Raw genomic sequence first — 21,373 nt, forward strand, 5'->3', positions numbered from 1 at the left:
ACATTGCCATTAGGATAGATTTTTCCTTTTGAGCGCAATTACCTCTTTTCAGGAATTGCTTCCCTTTGTATTGCTCATTTGAGCCACACTTTTCCGATCAATAAAATGCATATTCAGTCAAATAATTTTGTTTTTGTTTTTCATTACCGCTTTGATTGCAAGAACATCCGATTATTTTGATAAAGAACTTTGCATTTTAAAACATACAGGTTCCCTTCCAATGCATGTTTATAAGATTGAAAGCTTGAAATCTTATTCGGAAGGTTGAATGACCCAAGTGTTGAAATCTTGACACGCCTGGGGCACGGTTTTATCTGACGGTCTGTTTTGCAGGTACTGTTAGATATTCTTCACTCACTTGCAGGTTGTGGTGTGGAAGCTTTTGAAAACAGATCCCCAGAGAGTTCGCTCAGGAACTAATGAATGAAAGAATGACGAAGACGTTGCGGCGTACGACGATCCTTGATGGTAATCAAGAAGACTCTTCAAAGTCGAAAAGATTGGAAAGTATGTAATTCCCCGCAGAGCCCGATCAGGGGCAAAGCAAGTTAGAGAACGGTAGAGGACGACGAGAGACGTCCGACGACCCTTGAAATTAACCAAGAAGACTCTTCAAAGTCGGAAAATCGAATTTCTGTATTAATTCCAGGAGTACATCTCTCGTCGAGCGCGGAGCGACTTGGAATATAAGATGATGGAGCAGAAAAGGTCCATATGAGTCTGGGAATTCTCAAAAGCGGAAAGCCGATACGAGATTGGGAGGTGGATGCCAAGGATCGACGAGTTGACGGGTGTTCTGTACCAACTGTTCTCATTTCCCAGCTAGGTCCCCGAGCAGAATCAGAGGGCCAACTCCCCTGCAGATCCAAGGTCTGTGATTTCTCCAGCCGAGTCAGGATGGTTATCCGGCAGGTTAAGACGGTGTTTCCTCAGCAGCCAGGCCAGAAGGTTGCTATTCCCCGAGTGGAGCGGGTCTTTTTCAAAGAAATATATCTCCAGTAGTTCCCCGAGTGGAGCGGGTCTTTTTCAAAGAAATATATCTCCAACAGTGTTCATCCCACCAGTGGATTGAACGGGTTCCCATAGTGGACGAATTTCTGCATCCCCAGCTGAGTTGATGCTACCTATGGATTGCATGGGTAATCCCCAGCGGAGTAGTATGCGGTTCCCTAGCAGGGTCAAGATGGTTATCTCCAGCAGGTGATGGTTTAGTGCTTCCCCAGTTGAGCCTGGAGGTTGCTATTCCCCTAGCAGAGTCTCTGTGAGTGTTTCCCCAGCGGAGTCAGCAGGTATCTGTGAGGGTTTTCCCGAAGCGGAATCAGGATTGATATCCCCAGCAAGTCAAGATTGTTGTATCCCCACAGAGTGTTGGTGGTGCTTATCCCCAGCAGTTTCTCGAGCGGATTGGGTGCAAAGGAGGTTCTTCCCCAGCAAGGGTTGCCTTTTCCCAGCAGCAGTTTTATTCCCCAGCAGGTTGGAATTGGAGCGGTGACGAGTTCCTCAGCAGAGTGTCTCATGCTCCCCAGAAGAGTCCCTTGAGGGGGATACCTTTTTATGCATTCATCATGAAAAATAAGCATAGCATATTGCATAGAAAAATAAATAATCGCGTAGCATTTCCATAACTATGGAGCATTACGCAGAAAAAATCAATCATGCATCATTGCGAGCATAAGCTAGTCTCAAGCCGTGGTTACTGTTTGAGAAGTGGTTTTTGCCAGACAGCGAAGGTGTTACTCCGAGGAGTTTAGCCTCATGATTTGATCAAAGGTAGTTCCCCGGTAGTGCGATACTGGAGGAGGTTCCTGTCGTGCGAGATAGAGGGTGAAGATGTTACTCTGAGGAGTTTAGCATCATGACGTCAGTTCAGCAGTGTTCCCCAGTAGTGCGATATTGGAGGAAATGTTTCCGTCGGACAGAGATGGAAATGATATCAGAAGACGTTACGCGATCAGCGCGATTCCGGGGTTCAAATGGAGAAAAGGAGATGTTGCGACATTTTCTGGAGATCGGGGTTCAAACGGAGAAAAGGAGATACTGAGGTATTTTCCGGGGTTCAAATGGAGAAAAGGAGATGTTGCGACATTTTCTGGAGATCGGGGTTCAAACGGAGAAAAGGAGATACTGAGGTATTTTCTGGGGTTCAAATGGAGATTGGAGTTGAAGATTGTATCCGGGATGAGGTCCTTAGGAGCGTCTTCTGTTCATGTGTCACCTTAGACTCTGGTTGAGGCCAATGGAGGTCGTTATAGGTGTCTTCTGAGGAAGAGATACATAGGCTACCTTCCTTTGTGAAGGTTTACCCTCTGACATGTCGCCCTCAGAGTGGTTTGGTGTTATTTCCGACATTGCCAGCGGAATTATCACAGGAGATAGGAGATACTGAGGTATTTTCTGGGGTTCAAATGGAGAAAAGAAATGTTGAGGCATTTTCCGGGGTTCAAATGGAGAAAAGGAGATGTTGCGACATTTTCTGGAGATCGGGGTTCAATCAGAGAAGAGTATATGCTGAGGCATTTTCTGGGGTTCAAATGGGGATGGGAGTTGAAGATTATATCCAGGATGAGGTCCGCAGGATTATCTTCTGTTCATGTGTCACCGTAGACTCAGGCTGAGGCCAATGGAGGTTGTTATAGGTGTCTTCTGAGGAAGAGATACACATGCTACCTTCCTTTGTGAAGGTTTACCCTCTGACATGTCGCCCTCAGAGTGGTTGAGTGTTATTTCCGACGTTGCCAGCGGAATTATCACGAGAGATTGGAGAAAAGGAGATGCTGAGGCATTTTCTGGGGTTCAAATGGAGAAAAGGAAATGTGGATACATTTTCTGGAGACGGGGTTCAAGCGGAGAAAAGGAGATGTTGCGACATTTTCTGGAGAACGGGGTTCATATTGGCGATCGCGAGTTATCGTCAGGCGACTGGGGTTCAAATTGGAGATCGGGGTTCATTATGTTGGCAAAAAGAGATGCTGAGGCATTTTCCGGGGTTCAAATGCAGAGATCTGAGGATCGTTTGCGCAGAGAAAATTTTCGGGGTTCAAGAAAAGCATAAAAAGAAGAAAGAATAATAATCCCGAGCGGATAAGTGGTGATCAGACCATGGTTATCCCTGTGTTACCATTTATTTTGGTATCCAGGTCGACGTTCAGAGTTTGTTTCTTCGCCGATGCTGATGGGCGTTGTTAATTATATCCCATCAGAGTGCAAATTGTTCGTCTGTTTCTTGGTATTCAATCACTCTTCATCCTGATCATCTGAAAGCCGAGGCTATTCATATCGACAGGTTCACAGTGGATTGAATAGGGGCAGCTGTAACACCTCAAAATTTGCCCTCCTCTCTTGGGACTAGCATTAACATATTTGCATTTCATTTTAGGACATTAGGCATTTCATGTTGCATATCATGTGGTTACATTATGCAAGCCATTCTCCCAAGTCTTGATCAGGAGATAGGAAGTCAGAAGGTGCAAGCCAGGGTTTTACTGACTGATCATGGCCATCTAAGGATGGGGCTGAGATTAGGGTTTCATGATTCCCAAGGATATTGGTCTTCATCTTTATTGCAATGATACATCATCATCATCATGGTTGGATGTCATCAGGAGATTGAAGAAGGTTCCTTGAGATTAGGGTTTTGACCACAGGTCAACCCTAATCAGTTGTATTGGGCCAATCAGGGCTGGATCAGGAGATGAGGTTTCTGATGGTTATGAGGTTCATTTTGTGATTATATGGTGATTATTGAGGCTAGGGTTTCACCCTTGAGCCATTTCAGTTGGAGATTGGGGTTCAATTTGATCTATGCATTGCCAGATTCATCTATCAGATGAAAAGTCAACTGTGGTCAACTGTACATGATCTGATGGATTTGGAGGTGGAAATGAGTTGGATACACTTCATTCATGTTGGAACAAGTGTTGAATGACATCTCAAAGCTTAAGAAGGAAGAAAATCAAGTCAGGACAAAAACTGCCAAAAATGGAAAGTGACTTGTAGCTGAAGTTTCCAAAAATGGAAAGTTTTTGACCTCAAAAATAGAAGTCCAAGGAAGCTTCAAATGAAAAATTGTTCAACATGACAGATGTAGATCTTGTTCTCACCTTTCCAAAAAGTCCAAGAACTTGAAAATCCAATGTGTGGTTTGCAAGATATGGCTCATTGAATTTCAGAAAAGACCGTAATCAGGAGGCCATAACTTCCACATGGTTTGTCCAAATTGCAAGTTCTTTATATGCACAAACTCCATTTGACATGTACTTTGAGGGTGCATCATTGGATTTTCCCAAAAATGGCCAAGGCAAAAAGTCACTTTTCAACTGGACAGCTGAATTGGACCAGGGGCAAAATTGTCCAAATGTCAAAATAATTGGAATTTTTGAATGGGACTTTTTCCAACACCTCAGGAATGGCATTTGGAGTGTGTTTGAATATTCATTTCATGCCTAGGCCTTTTAAATTTAGATTTGGCTTGAAAAGTGAAATGGGGAAAATTGGACAATTACCACACATATGTGAATTTGAGAAATACAACACCAATGAGCATGGGACAAGTTGCAATGGTTCACATATGATATTTAGAGGTTGCATGAGCTGTTAACAGGTGGCATGAGCTGTCATAGTGGAATTACATTTTTACCCCTCACTTGAAATAACCAATTACACTAACAATGCTAATTTGGTTAATCACACACTTAAGCATGGATTAAGCTCACATATATAAGCTTAATCACATGTTAAACATAACAGAATTTCATTTCACCAAAATTCAGATCTAAAAACTCTCCAATTCTCTCACATTTTCTCAAGAACATTCAAGAACACATCACACAAAAACCACAAAAACTCTTCCAATTCTTGATGAAATTCGGAAATTCTTGTTGATCCAATCTTCATTCAACTTCTTCTTCTACTGTTTTGACAAAGCAACTTCCAAATCCTCAAGATTCACAACTGTCCAAGTGCGATGCATTAATGGTGAATTGAGATTGTTCATGCGTGGGGCTGTGAGGGATCAAACTACAAGTTGAATTCACTTTTCCAAACCTTCTCCTTGAACTGTTTTGAATAAATTCATCAAGAGGCGCGCTAATTCATCACTGCTCCTTCACAAGGTGAGTATTTCGAATTCTTCCTTTGAGTGAATTAAGGCATGGCTTTTGTAGATTGTTCATGATAGATCAACGTGCAACTTGTATTTTTTGGTTTGGTTCACTATTAAGTGAGATATTGGGATTTTTAGTTTTGTTGTCTAACCTTTAACCATCCGATTCGTGAGATATGGCGAATGTTAGAGGAAATAGTTAGCATATTAGTAATGTGCATTGAGAGAGGAAGAGAATGATGTGCGATTTGCTTGATTTGGTGATGAAAAGTTCATGTCGTATTCTGGACTTGGATGAGCGCGAAGAACATGGCCAAGAGTGTTTGAAAAATCTGGAAAAATGCTGTTAGATCTTCTGTTATTCGCCTGGCAGTTTGAAAGGTGTTTCCCTCCGGATTTCACCAATTGGCGCGTGACAGCATGTTTAGTAATGTTGTGCGTTTTGGGCACTGTTCACGTAATTACAAATACTGCCATTAACACATCTAATTAATTAATGTATATTCTAAGTGAATTATTAAAAATCATTTCAACCTTAAAAAATTCATAGAAAATTGTAGAAAAATCAAAAAAATGCAAAAAAAATTGTGTTGACTTTGTCTTTGAGTGTAGGTTTTTTTTTACCTATTGGTCAAAGTTGTGCTTGGCAAATATTTTATTTGGCATAGGCTTTTCTAATGTATGTCACATTTTGATACATTTTGGCAATTTGATCATGAAATACTCATATCATAAAATAAATGGCTGAAAATTTTTGTGGTGGTTCTTGACTCATTGAGGATTATTTATATGTAAATTTCATGAATTTTTGATACCTGGTTAGAGAGCAGCAAATTCTGGAACTTAGGTGTGACAATTTGTGTCACACCTCTTGATGTCAACTTGTTGAATTTAATTGGATAACCTATGCATGTTAGAATTGAATGAAATTTGGCATGGTGAATTGTTGATATGTTAGGATGTTGTATGAATTTTTGTAGAATTTTTCACTGCCTTTTCTAATTGATCATGATTTTTCATTTCTGGTGATTGAAATTGCAAGCTCATGTGATACATGTTGGTAGATTGATTGGGAAATCCTCATATTGTATTGTATGGCCATGAAATTTGATATGCATGAACTAGACACATTGTGTGACCTCCCTGTTTTGGTCTCATCCATTTCTTTTTTGTTTTCAATGAGATATGAATTTTTGAATTGGATGTATGCATTGATGGTGTGAATTGAAGCATGTAATTGTGTCTGTTTTTGTGGATTTTCATTGACATGGTTTCATTTGCCCAATTAAGCTCAAATTTGACATGGTAGACCTTGATTGACCCCTGTTTAGGTGTATTTAATTTGAGAATTTTTGGATTTATTTTGATAGGGATTTGAATGCAATACTTCTGTTTGTATGCTTGGTGGTTCATTTGACCTCATATGGATTGTTTTGTGCATGAATTGAACATGATGGATGATATAAACATGAGACCAATGATGTTTGCTTGTGTTTGATGATAATTTGATGTTGGTTGATGAATGCCTTGCTGTTTTAACTTTTTTGTTGCTTTTGGACCCTAGGCTTGGCCTAGTGGTCTAGTTGCTAATATTTGCTTGGTTTTTCAGGATCAAAAGCATAAGGCACATGGAGAATGATGCAAATCAATTTTAATTGATGTTGTTGATGTTTGTATATTAACATAGCATTGTTTTGTAGGTGTTGAAGCTTGGGCTTAAGCCTTGAGCTTGCCTTGTGTTGTGCATAGTTTGTTTAAACTGGTTAACTGTTTGTTGTTTATGGTTTGTCTGCTTGAGTACTGACTGAGTTTGATTGTTTCCAGGTACTTTAGTTGCTCAGTTCCTTGTGAACTATTGCTTTGCTTTGCTTTGCTTAAGCAACTTGCATAGAGGTATAACCTTCTTACTTCATGTAGTCTGGAGACCCGGCTGTTACCGGGCCGGGCAAATAAATGTCTGAAGTCCTCCTTAAGAGGCAATGATTGTGGTTGTTTATTTTTAAGCCCAAGCAGGTGAAAGTCCTTTAAATAAGGCAATTGGTGGAAGGTAGGGGTATGCAGCCTACCCCCCACTATTCAGTTGAGTCTTCTCCTTGCTCCCATTACATGGTTGTAGCATTGAGATCAAAAGCCCAAGATCCTGTGCAGTGCACATTGTGTCTGAGTCATCGAGTATAGAAGGGTTCCCCTATTCTGGACCCATGCTCATTTGTCAGCTCTCCCTGGTTAGGGATAAGAGCTGTGAGGTCTGATCCTCACTTCATCCTATCATCTGCTTCACCTTAGCCTCGTAATGGCAAGGTTAAGAGCAAACACAGCCTGTACAGACGATTGCTTAGGCAGTCAAACCTGATTGATTGAGCCCCTTGTTTGGCTATAGTGCGTGTTATGTGGATATCTGATTGACATGCTTGTTTGAGATACCTGTTCTCATTTGATGATATATGATTGTATGCTTGTGTGCTAGCTTCTTTCCTGGTTAGGTTAGTTTGCTTATGCAAGTAGGATAGAAAACCGAACTTAGGGTGACTTTGCATGACAACATTAGGCTCGAGTCTCAGCTCCCTAGTGTCGTGTTTTCCCCTCGGTTTCTGGTTAGCAATTTAGTCCCTTTCAGGGGAACTACATCGCCCTGATCCTCGTTCCAGACGAGGTATGTAGGCAGGTGGTCGTGCGAGACCACTCCGGGCAACCTTTTTCTTTTTTGCGTGTGTTTACTTGTTATCTGACTGTGTGTTTGGGTTCGGATGCCGACGTAAGCCCAGTGATTGGCAGTCGGGCTCCACGTTTGCCCTTTTGAGTGTGTTTTGGTTCGGATGCCGACATAATTCCATCAAGTGGTTGTCGGGCTCCATGTTTGCCACCCTTGCTTGTTTGATTGTTTTGTGTTGTTTGGCGTGCGTAAGCCGAACTACAGTGGCTCTGATTCTTGTTCCAGACAAGATATGTAGGCATAAGGTGCGACGCCTTATCGAGCCCGTTTCTCTTAACCCCACCTGCGTTCCCCGCGTGTGTGTGTGATGTATGTTTAGCAACCTTTTCTTTATTCTAGGACGTGGATCCCTAGGAGTACCTAGGACGTGAGGGGTGCTAATACCTTCCCCTCGCGTAACCGACTCCCGAACCTTTTCTCTCTGGTCGCGAGACCATGTCTTTCCAGGTTTCTCTGAGTGTTTCCTTTCCCTATCTTGGGATAAATAACGTTTAGTGGCGGCTCTGTGTGTTTTTATTTTTAGGCTCGCCGGTTGTTTTTTTCGCAGGATGCGACAGACCGCCTGACCTCATTCATGCTCATTCATGTGCATTCATTCATTCATTCGTGATTAACATCTGCTGACAGGTATCATGGATTCAGGGTTTGTGGTTGATAAAATCGGAGTTGGATTGAAGTTTGTGGCATTGCATATCATATGGATTGAAATCCTGATTCATGCTATTTGAGGATCTTGTGTATGAACGGTTGTTTGGTCGATGTTCACCTGAATTGATTCACGACATTAACATAAGTCGTTGGTTCAAGATGTTGTGATCCATATTCGTTTGTCCATGAGAAAATACGCATTTTTTTACCCGTGGTTGACTTTTTGGTCAACCACCAACCTCTAAATCCTTAGTCATGTGATCCGCAATCATTCCATCAATTTTGAATTAATTCGTGAAGTTTTGAATGAATTTTAAAGGTTCAAATTTGATTTCATTCAAACTTGATTCTTGAGATTCATATCGACTTTTGAGAATTAGTTTGATTTCATAACCATTGCATCATTTTCTTTATCAGATTAATTTTTAGAAAACATTGTTTTAATTACAAATTAATTTTGATATTTCTTTTATTATTAAAATTTCTTGATTTTATTAGTGAACCATTTATCCATAATCCATTTTTAATCCACCTTAATTCTAAATCACTTTATCCATTTCATCCACATTAAATCCATTTTCAAATCCATTATCCAATCCACTATACCCATTAAACCCATTTTCTTTATCCAATTCAAAAAATCAAATCCAAAATCCAAAATCCATATCCATTAGCCAAAATCCATTTCATATCCAATTTTTTTATCTCATAAAATCGTTATCCAATTAACCAAATACATATGCAATTTCCAAACCACAATGATCCAAACCAATTTAATCCATTTTAAATATCCAAACCATTATCCAATCAGCCCATGATTCAATTTTAACCAATTCCAGTTTTTATCCCATTATCCATTTTTCATAAAAAAGAAAGAAATAATAATACATAAATATAAAGCAGGTGATGCATCCAAGCAGACTGCACCAAAACACATGAATTGAGAATATAATTTAAATTGAAAAGCAATTTGAGAAGCTACTAAAACACGGTAAGCTACAATAGGCAAAAGCGAAACAACAGCTCGAAACGCAAGCAAAGCCAACGACATCCAAAAGCTGCTGCAACATCCAACAGCAGCACGAACGGCAACCGGCCATAGCTAAAAAAGCTACTTCCAAAAGCGCGTTACACAAGCTGGTACAATCCAAAGACAACGCCGACATAACCCAAAACGACTGCCACACGCACCAACAACAGCTGAGCACCAAAAGCAACAAATTCCAGCTGCAGCTACACCAGCAGAAAACTCAAAATGCGCAGCAAGCCAATAAACTGCACCAAACAGAAATTAGTTAACGAAAAATTAACGGAATCACAACCGAAAAAGAAATCCATAACAGAAATGAAAAAACTTCTAACCAAATCAAAAAGAGCTCATCAAAAATCTTCATTCCCTCCTCACTATAAATAAAGAGGGATCCTAACAGAAAAGGCTTCACAACAGAATCGTAACGGAAAGAGAAGAAGATGAGCGCGAATTGAAGAAGAAGAACGTTCGAGAACATACTGGAGAGCCGTATCCGGGGACGTCGCCGTCGCGTCGATCGTCTCCTCCAACGGATCCACGATCAATCTCTTCAATTCGAAGAACTCAAACTTCAATTTCTACTGTCTGAAAACCATCTCTGAAAAAAACTTTTGTAACAGCATCCACCAAGAATCTTCAACGAGGTTCGTGTAAGCTCGCGATACATCGCCGCCGCCCACGATTCGGTTCAAACGGATTCATCATCCTCCAACGCAACAGCGTTTCGAACGGATTCGGATTCTTCCTCGCACATCAACAACAACTTCTCTTCATCTCAATCAACAACGGCGGGAATCGAAGGTATTCATTTTCATCTCCAAACAACGCGCACGAATCTGACTCCAACCTCGCGCAGCGCACGAATTCGTCGAGTTGTGAACATGGATTCGAAGCTTGTTCTTGAATTCTTCATGAGAGGATTGCGTGCGTGATTTTTTGTTTGTTCACGTTTATGTGCGCGGGGTTGAACGAAGTGTGGAACCTGAGATTTTATGAGAGGATGAACATTTTTGCATGTTCTGTCATGAGCAAAAATTTCGGAGCATCATACTTGGCTTTTGGTTGCAAGAGTGAGGGTGGGTTGGTCACATGAATTCGGGTTTGGGGGAAGAGCATTGAAATTTTGGGCCTTCGGCCCAAGCAAGTATCCACACTATTTCCATTAGCCACACACCTCCAGCTGGGCCTACACCCCCTAATTCCAAGGCCCAATTCCGGTTTGTTTTCAAGTTTTATTGTTAAATTCTTTTAATCAGATATTAGGATTAAAGTAATTATGATTTGACTGATTTTTTGTCGTTTAATTAGAACTAGTCAAGTTAATTTAGGTTGATTAGTTTAATTAGTGTAAATGGATTAATTAGTTTGATTTTAGAATGTTAGAGTTAATTAGTTATACGTTGTTAATTAGAAATATGATTAGAAATATTGAGTAATTAGAATTTTAGATTTACTTAGTTATAGAATTTTAATTAGGAAAAATATTTAGAAAATGTTTAGATTAGTGTAATAGATTTTTTTAGAAATATTAAAAGTAAATAGTTTTAGAATTAGAAATCTTAGAAATTAGAAAAAAGATAATTAGAAATATTAAATTTAGTTTAGAATATAGTAGAATTTAATTGTCATTTTCATGTATAGAAAATTAATCCATAATTGTAAAATGACAATTTTACCCCTAGACTTAGAAATAGGTTAATCTTGCATGTTCCCCTAGTTTTAGGACTTCTAGAATTTTCTAATTGGTCGATTAACATAGATTGTCGTATATTCATTGTCAGCTGTTATTTCTTGCGTGATTAATTTTGATTCTATTTCATGTTTAGATAGAGTTTAAATTTTAGAATTGACTTTCACTTAAATGATTTTATTTCCGCACTCCCTTGTACATTACATGTACCCCCCTCCCCTTTCTGATGTATGCTTTTACTTGCTTTCTTTTATTGCTTGATTAGCTACTCCTTAAGCATTAAGAACGTTCACCATTTCATCGTCAATAAAGAAACCCTTGATCAATAAACGAGGACCCAATCCTTGACGAGCACACTAATTTAAAATCTCTACCTCCACTCCGCAAACCTTTGGCAAGCAAACATTCGATAAACAATACACATGTAAGCGCAAACATCCTAGATGGTTCCCATGGAGTACCATGGATGTGAGAGGTGCTAATACCTTCTCCTTACATAACTGATTTCCGAACCTGTTCGTGGTTGCGATAACCATTCTTTGGGTTTTCTCGATATTTTCCCTTTCCTTTGTAATAAATAAAAACCGAAGGCGACTCTGTATTTTTCGCGTAGAGACAGCTGGGGACTCTGATGGGGACATTTCCCTATGCAAGTCAAGCCTAATCTAGGTTGTTTCCTCACATGTGTGTATGTTTATCTTTTGATTGCTTGTTTTATTTATTGCCTTTCGCATTAAATTTTGTAATCTAACATGTGGTTCCATGATCTTATGATACCAAATGGATGGTACTACGATTGCAAAAAACCTTGTGGGAAAGACTCTCTACCCGAGTCTAGAGTGAAAACTTGAGATAGGAGAGGTTGAGTAATATGGGCCACCGAGAAGCTTTTCTCGTAAGGGTCGATATGAGAACCTCGCTTAGAGTAGATTCTTTTGGAGACGTTGACGACCGTCAAGCTTTTGACGTAAGCGACCAATGTTTTTATTAGGATCCATGACTCTAAGGACCTTTGTAGAACATTAAACCTTCGGCCAATTAAGATTGATGGTCACGTAGTACGGGTCCCCGAGAAGTTTTTCTTGCGTGGGTTGGTACGAAGATCTCACTCAAAGTAGATTTTCTTGATGGAGTTGCCGACCAACAAGCTTTTGCCGTAAGCGGCAAACAGTCAAGGAGGTCCGTGACTTTGAGACCCTTGTCTAGAACCCGATGTCGATGGTCGCGTAGTGCGGGTCCCCGAGAAGCTTTTCTCGTGTGGGTTGTAACAGCCCAATTTTTAGGAATTAATTATTATATTATTTTATTATATTATATTTAATTATTTGGAGTGTTGAGTAATTAAGCGGTTGTGAGGTAGTATAATAATAGATTAATTAACTTAATTAGTGTGGGAATTAATTATTCAGTTGATATGAGACATAATCGAATTATTAATTAACTTAGTGTGCATAGTGAGTGATTAATTATTTAAATTTAAATAAAGGTATTTAAATATTAGGTATTATTGGGCCTAGTGATTAAATTAGATGATTTAAGCCCAACTAGAATACCATTATAAATAGTAAGAGTGAAGGGAGTGAGAATCATAATTCACTTGAGTACTGAAGGCAATAGAGAAAGAGGAGAGGAAAAGCGAGAGCAGATAAGGGTTCCATCAGATTGACAAGGTAAGGAGGGAAATCCTTACTATTATGGGTTAGTATGATTGGGTCAATGGGTAGGAACATGATTTAGGTTGAAATCCTTAATTGGCATGAATTGGAATTATTAGGTTTTGATAAATACCCTTGAATTGTGATGAATAAATTATGTTAAAACTGTGAATGAATCTATATTTGGATGAGTCGTAATTTTCTGAACGTGTAGCTTTTTACGGAATCGAAATCGGAGGTCCGGAAGTCCTCCAACGGTGAAAAATGCGGGTAATTCTGCATTCTGTTCGTTGTTAGCACAGGAACAACTTTCTATTTTGCGTTAACCGGTTAACCCAGGGCGTTAACCGGTTAACACTGTTATGATAATTAAAAAAATTAATTTCTGTCTTGCGTTAACAGGTTAACCAAATGCGTTAACAGGTTAACACTGTTGAAATACTGTTAGAATTGCATTCTATCTTGCGTTAACAGGTTAACCCAGGGCGTTAACAGGTTAACCCAGGGCGTTAACCGGTTAACACTGTTGAAAAACTGTTAAATTTGTATTCTGTCTTGCGTTAACAGGTTAACCCAGGGCGTTAACCGGTTAACACTGTTGAAATACTGTCAAATTTGTATTCTGTCTTGCGTTAACAGGTTAACCACATCTGTTAACAGGTTAACACTGTTTGAAAAGTGAAAAATTGATATTTAAATATTGTGTACGTTTTGGAATGGAATTATGTGTACATATTTGATGATTGACCTATATTGGTGAATAATATATTGCTTGAATGTGTATGTATGCCATTATTGAATTGTGGAAGGTTTATGATTATGAATGTGTATATGTACCAATTGTGAGTTATGGTGATATGTGGGATGTTAAGATGGTATAGGAGGTCTTAATTGCATATGTGTTGGTATGTGTGCATTCATTCATAGCATGGTCAAGCGGTGATCCTTTATTGGAAACAGACGTAGCAGACGTTGATTCTTGATTGGAATCAGGCGTAGTATTAAGCGGTGATCCTTCATTGGAAACAGACGTAGGCTTTGGTCTTGTCCGGATCTGAAGCGTGGCTTGGATTCTAGATATTGAATCGGAAAGCGGTGAAACTTTGAGTTCACATTGCGGTACCACATGCATAGAGTCACATTGTCTTGCATTGAGTCGTCTATAGTTATGTGATCATTGATGTGAGTGTGATGTACATTTGAATTTATGTGGAATGATTTTCTGTTAATATCATTGATATAATTATACCAAGTGTGATGAATTCTTAAATTGTGTTTTAATTCATTGTGCCTTATTATGCTATTTCATAATGATTTGGAATTCTCACCCTTTCTGTTTGAATGTTACCTTTACATGGGTATCGTGCAGATCCTACAGAGTAGTATTGCTGGAGTAGGTGGACGGTAGCTCGCTCAAGATTAGCTGAAGAGTTTCTGTATTTAGTTTGATTTGGTAATGAGTCAATGCTCTGGTCATGTAACACTGGGTAGATTAGCGATGTTGCACTCGTATCTTATTTTGATATGCTTTATGTCATAAATCGTTTTATTTAATTTGAAGTAGTGACCATGGTATGGGACATGGATCATTCTATGAAATACATGAGTATTCTTTATTTTCCGCTGCGAACGCATATTGCTTGAATATTCATGATGAGTGAAATGTGTTATTTTGAATGACCAGGTGTATTGTTGGTTTTTGAAAAGTTTTAAGTTTCGAAAACGTCGATGTGACGCCCTTTTCTTTATATGTGTAATTATTTACTCTGATTATATGCTAAATAATTTGGGGTAGAAAAAGGGGTGTTACATTAGTGGTATCAGAGCATGGTCGACCAGTTGGTCAATAGTCACTAATGTGTTACATTAGTAGCAGGTCGGTCCGTCCGGCCAGGTTGTTTAGTTATGTTTGTTCCCTAGTATGTGACGTGACATGTGTGTGAGAACACTGTCGGTGCTTGTTTTATTTTCCATTGACAGGTTGGGAACTCGAGGATAAGATGAGGGAATCGTATCCGGAGTGGTTCGTTTGAGGAATTTTCAAGGACGAAAATCTTTTAAGTGGGGGAGAGTTGTAACAGCCCAATTTTTAGGAATTAATTATTATATTATTTTATTATATTATATTTAATTATTTGGAGTGTTGAGTAATTAAGCGGTTGTGAGGTAGTATAATAATAGATTAATTAACTTAATTAGTGTGGGAATTAATTATTCAGTTGATATGAGACATAATCAAATTATTAATTAACTTAGTGTGCATAGTGAGTGATTAATTATTTAAATTTAAATAGAGGTATTTAAATATTAGGTATTATTGAGCCTAGTGATTAAATTAGATGATTTAAGCCCAACTAGAATACCATTATAAATAGTAAGAGTGAAGGGAGTGAGAATCATAATTCACTTGAGTACTGAAGGCAATAGAGAAAGAGGAGAGGAAAAGCGAGAGGAGATAAGGGTTCCATCAGATTGACAAGGTAAGGGGGGAAATCCTTACTATTATGGGTTAGTATGATTGGGTCAATGGGTAGGAACATGATTTAGGTTGAAATCCTTAATTGGCATGAATTGGAATTATTAGGTTTTGATAAATACCCTTGAATTGTGATGAATAAATTATGTTAAAACTGTGAATGAATCTATATTTGGATGAGTCGTAATTTTCTGAACGTGTAGCTTTTTACGGAATCAAAATCGGAGGTCCGGAAGTCCTCCAACGGTGAAAAATGCGGGTAATTCTGCATTCTGTTCGTTGTTAGCGCAGGAACAGCTTTCTATTTTGCGTTAACCGGTTAACCCAGAGCGTTAACCGGTTAACACTGTTATGATAATTAAAAAAATTAACTTCTGTCTTGCGTTAACAGGTTAACCAAATGCGTTAACAGGTTAACACTGTTGAAATACTGTTAGAATTGCATTCTGTCTTGCGTTAACAGGTTAACCTAGGGCGTTAACCGGTTAACACTGTTGAAAAACTGTTAAATTTGTATTCTGTCTTGCGTTAACAGGTTAACCCAGGGCATTAACTGGTTAACACTGTTGAAATACTGTCAAATTTGTATTCTGTCTTGCGTTAACAGGTTAACCACATGTGTTAACAGGTTAACACTGTTTGAAAAGTGAAAAATTGATATTTAAATATTGTGTACGTTTTGGAATGGAATTATGTGTACATATTTGATGATTGGCCTATATTGGTGAATAATATATTGCTTGAATGTGTATGTATGCCATTATTGAATTGTGAAAGGTTTATGATTATGAATGTGTATATGTACCAATTGTGAGTTATGGTGATATGTGGGATGTTAAGACGGTATAGGAGGTCTTAATTGCATATGTGTTGGTATGTGTGCATTCATTCATAGCATGGTCAAGTGGTGATCCTTTATTGGAAACAGACGTAGCAGACGTTGATTCTTGATTGGAATCAGGCGTAGTATTAAGCGGTGATCCTTAATTGGAAATAGACGTAGCAGACGTTAATCCTTGATTGGGATTAGGCGTAGTATTAAGCGGTGATCCTTCATTGGAAACAGACGTAGGCTTTGGTCTTGTCCGGATCTGAAGCGTGGCTTGGATTCTAGATATTGAATCGGAAAGCGGTGAAACTTTGAGTTCACATTGCGGTACCACATGCATAGAGTCACATTGTCTTGCATTGAGTCGTCTATAGTTATGTGATCATTGATGTGAGTGTGATGTACATTTGAATTTATGTGGAATGATTTTCTGTTAATATCATTGATATAATTATACCAAGTGTGATGAATTCTTAAATTGTGTTTTAATTCATTGTGCCTTATTATGCTATTTCATAATGATTTGAAATTCTCACCCTTTCTGTTTGAATGTTACCTTTACATGGGTATCGTGCAGATCCTACAGAGTAGTATTGCTGGAGTAGGTGGACGGTAGCTCACTCAAGATTAGCTGAAGAGTTTCTGTATTTAGTTTGAATTGGTAATGAGTCAATACTCTGGTCATGTAACACTGGGTAGATTAGCGATGTTGCACTCGTATCTTATTTTGATATGCTTTATGTCATAAATCGTTTTATTTAATTTGAAGTAGTGACCATGGTATGGGACATGGATCATTCTATGAAATACATGAGTATTCTTTATTTTCCGCTGCGAACGCATATTGCTTGAATATTCATGATGAGTGAAATGTGTTATTTTGAATGACCAGGTGTATTGTTGGTTTTTGAAAAGTTTTAAGTTTCGAAAACGTCGATGTGGCGCCCTTTTCTTTATATGCGTAATTATTTACTCTGATTATATGCTAAATAATTTGGGGTAGAAAAAGGGGTGTTACATGGGTCGGTACGAAGACCTCACCCAGAAAAGGCTCATTTGAGGGAGTTGACGACCGACAAGCTTTTGCCGTAAGCGCCAAATGAATCAATGACTATGGGGTTCCTATCTAAAAGCCTTAGATCATACCCAGTGAGATCCCTATGTCGAAAGCAATCAGTGTTATCCTTCATCCGTACCTCGAACTTTTGAATCCATGTGCCTGAATGTCGTCTAGAAGCTTTTCTCGTGTGGGTCAGTACGAAGATCTCACCCAGAAAAGGCTCATTTGAGGGAGTTGACGATCGACAAGCTTTTGCCGTAAGCGCCAAACAACCAAATGAATCAATGACTATGGGGTTCCTATCTAAAAGCCTTAGATCATACCCAGTGAGATCCCTATGTGGAAAGCAACCAATGTTATCCTCAATCCGTACCTCGAACTTTTAAATCCATGTGCCTGAATGTCATCTAATTGGTCGATTAACATAGATTGTCATATATTCATTGTCAGCTGTTATTTCTTGCGTGATTAATTTTGGTTCTATTTCATGTTTAGATAGAGTTTAAATTTTAGAATTGACTTTCACTTGAATGATTTTATTTCCGCACTCCCTTGTACTTTACATGTACCCCCATCCCCTTTCCAATGTATGCTTTTACTTGCTTCCTTTTATTGCTTGATTAGCTACTCCTTAGGCATTAGGAACGTTCACCATTTCATCGTCAATAAACAAACCCTTGATCCAACGTCAAACGGTATTTTTCAAATCAAACTCAATAAGCAAACCCTTGATTAAATGTCAAGTGGCTTTTTCTAAATAAAATTCAAAAACATAATGAATACGATTAGGATTGTACGCCACGAGCCTTAAATGGTAAAGAAGATATGAGACTGGAGCTTTCCTACACTCATTCTGAATGCTTCGAACACAAGACGTTTGGCTTGGTAGTTATAGGTATTCACCTTTATCCATAGTCTTTAGTACAATCCGAAATCAATAACACTTCTCTCAAAAACCTAAAAACAATTCAACGCATTCAAACCTTTTGTTTGAGCCTTAGGGAGACACCATGAAAACCCTTCTTCAAGGTAATAAAATCAACAAAGCACACAAAAATTTTGAACCCACGAACTACGGGGCTATGATTTCTCACTTCAACAAGTGGGCATACGTAGGCACGAGGACCCAATCCTTGGCGAGCACACTAATTTAAAATCTACCTCCACTCCGCAAACCTTTGGCAAGCAAACATTCGATAAACAATACACACGTAAGCGCAAACATCCTAGATGGTTTCCATGGAGCACCATGGATGTGAGGGGTGATAATACCTTCCCCTTGCATAACCGACTTCCAAACCTGTTCGTGGTTGCGATGACCATTCTTTGGGTTTTCTTGATATTTTCCCTTTCCTTTGGAATAAATAAAAACCGATGGCGACTCTGTATTTTTTTGTGTAGCGACAATAAAATAAGATTGAATCCATAGGGATTGCTATTTAACAAGACAAATTTTTGCAATGCGTATAAAAGAGTAAATTGGGGGGGGGGGGGGGTGGGTTCAGGTTCAAATGTGAAAAGAAAATAAATTTGTTTGACAATAAGAAGAAAACAATCAAGTTGCGTATATAATCCCCCATTTCTCTGTTGTTGATGTTCGATGCATTACATGAATGATGTTGTCACTATAATCCCACAGTGAATTAAAAAAATTGATATAACCAATCCCTTGAAATATAGCTCACTAATCACTACTCGGAGTTTCCTATCCCTAGTCCACCAGCATAAGCAGGATTAGACATTGCAAAAGAGTGTTAATTCCTAAGCCACTACTCAGGGTCTCCTATCCCATTCAACCAGCGTAAGCACAACAATTGCCCTAGGTCCAACATATAGACTAATGGTCAGTATTCCCTATGTGTCCAAAAGAATATTTAAAGAGTATCTCACATAAAAAGCATTAAGAACAAGGTGCGATTGAATAGAATTATAGATTAAATTACTCATTAAATATCAAATCAAACATATGTCCCAATATTATCAAAATAAGTTCATCAAACACAACCTAAGCTAGAGAGAATTAACTACTCATAATTTAAATTATAATACCAAAATCAAATTAAGTATGTTTTTGTAAGAGATCCCTTGAAGGATTTGCCTCCAATGGCTCAAAATGCTCTCAAAAATCACTTCTGGTGCTATAAACTCGTACTTCTGGTGTAGAAATTCGTCACCCTCGAAAAGTACCAACATTTCCCTTAAAAAACCTTCAGAATGGACTAGAACGCGCCAGAAAAGCCCAGAAAATGGATTATCGTGTGCATGGTGAACTGTATCGCGCAATGTAACTTTTACTTCCCTATCACGCGCAGGATGCTACGCATGATTATTTCAGTAGTTGTACGTTTTTGCTCCCCTTTTCACCTGATTTTCACTAAGTCTTTACTTATTCATACTTAGCTATTTTTTCCTCTTTCTTTGGTCTCTGTTCTTTATTTTTGATCATCTTTAACTTAGTTTGATCAGTTTCTTTGACCGAATTCATGCAATGAAGGAGTGTCATCATCGAACATGATACTTCACCAACAAGTTTGACAAGTTACACCAGAAACAACACAATATCACAATGTGCGTTATACAAGTTGATGAAGCTTAAAAATATTAAATAACACAGAAAGTTGGTAACCCAGTTTGGTGAAACCACGCCTACGTCTGGAGGGTTGAGTCCACAACATAAGAAAGGAAATTCACTATTAATAGTTTAGTACAATTAGTCTTACAAATAACAACAAACCCTATATTATTCAATGTCTCTTCCTAACACTTGCTAATGACTTTCTATTTAGAGCCTCCCCCTAAACATAAGAAGTTACTCACTTTCTTCTCTATCACACAACCCCTGATAGGGGATAACAATCACTAAACCCTAGTGACCAACATCAATCAACAATATGAATGGTGTTGAATTTTACAACACAACTAGACAAACTTTATATGCCAAGTTACTGAAACATAGAGGTGTACATAAAGATTCTACACTAATCCTATTGGGGCATTAGCGTGGAATGCTCGATACAAAACTTAGTACTCTAAGATCTTCAATGAGAATACATGATTGACTTCCAATGTTGGTTTTGAGCTCCATATATAGCATAATAACTCTGTGTATTTCTACTTTGGTAATATATTTAAATTTGTCTAGAATTAATGTAGAATTTGTTGGATATTTGATTTGTTCCTTGAATCTCTCCAACAAGATATGATTTGTTTTAATTTAAATTTAAATTTAAATTAAAACTTCATTTAAATCTGAATCAATCTTCATCCAATTGTCAAAACAAGTCACCTAGTCATATTGCTAAGTCAATTAGAGAAAAAATACAACAGATCCTTCTCAAAATATTCATCCAAAATGCAGCATTCTGGCGCTTGTTGAGTAAGGCCCAGATATCGTACCAGCATGCTGGAGGATTGTGCCCAACATGTGTCCTTTTTACAGTTTAAGCAAGTTAGACCAATCATGAATACTTGGACACTTCTTCATGTTGTTGTTTTGTTAAATACAGCTAATCCAAAGAGACAATCCAATATGAACTACAATATTCAGTTGTTCATGTTGGCATAGCATATCCAATACAACTAATAATGTTTCTAAGAATGCGTAAGCTCTTCTAATATTAGAATGTTTATTAAATGAATGTGTCAATTCAATTGAGTTGAGGTTGCAAAATTGTTAGTAAGTCTTTTTTCACACAAGAGTTCGGGGGTTTGAAACCCATCACTCTCTAAATAATATCTTTTAAATTATAAATATATGATTCTACAAAATAAAATAAGGTAGTATAATTTAAAAAGTTATTTCATTAAATTAAAAAATAAATAATTTAGAATCTTAATGTAATTTTATTATTTTTTAAAATTTTATTTTTAAATATAATAATTTTTTTCTATTATTATTATAATAAAAATGAATTATAAATGATGTGAAAAATCAATTTTACCACTTAAGCCATGCCCCATCATCAATGCAGCCGCCACATCATTAAAAATGACACTCAAATGAATTGAAGGACTAAAATTCAAAAAAAATTGAAATAGAGAGACTAATAAATCGAATTTTAAAATAAATGATCAAAATTAAAAAAAGTGAAAATAAAAGAACCAAAATTTCAATTAAATCAGAATTTAATACAGAACATATATACCTATCTCAAAGGACATATGTACTTGT

The 21,373-nt window shown here is 37.9% G+C and overlaps 2 long non-coding RNA genes across 2 annotated transcripts; one reads left to right on the forward strand and one right to left on the reverse strand.

The window, feature by feature from the left end:
* Nucleotides 1-9,402: 9,402 nt before the first annotated feature.
* Nucleotides 9,403-9,965, reverse strand: LOC127119584 (uncharacterized). The gene is made up of 2 exons (XR_007802893.1): nt 9,825-9,965; nt 9,403-9,737 (listed from the first exon to the last, which is right to left on the reverse strand). It is a non-coding gene; the product is annotated as an uncharacterized LOC127119584 (long non-coding RNA).
* Nucleotides 9,966-10,562: 597 nt separating this feature from the next.
* Nucleotides 10,563-14,517, forward strand: LOC127119585 (uncharacterized). Its single transcript, XR_007802894.1, has 2 exons — nt 10,563-10,709; nt 14,207-14,517. It is a non-coding gene; the product is annotated as an uncharacterized LOC127119585 (long non-coding RNA).
* The last annotated feature ends 6,856 nt before the right edge of the window (nt 14,518-21,373 follow it).

This window comes from Lathyrus oleraceus, chromosome 2, assembly GCF_024323335.1.
Source record: "Lathyrus oleraceus cultivar Zhongwan6 chromosome 2, CAAS_Psat_ZW6_1.0, whole genome shotgun sequence".
Lineage (NCBI taxonomy): Eukaryota > Viridiplantae > Streptophyta > Magnoliopsida > Fabales > Fabaceae > Lathyrus > Lathyrus oleraceus.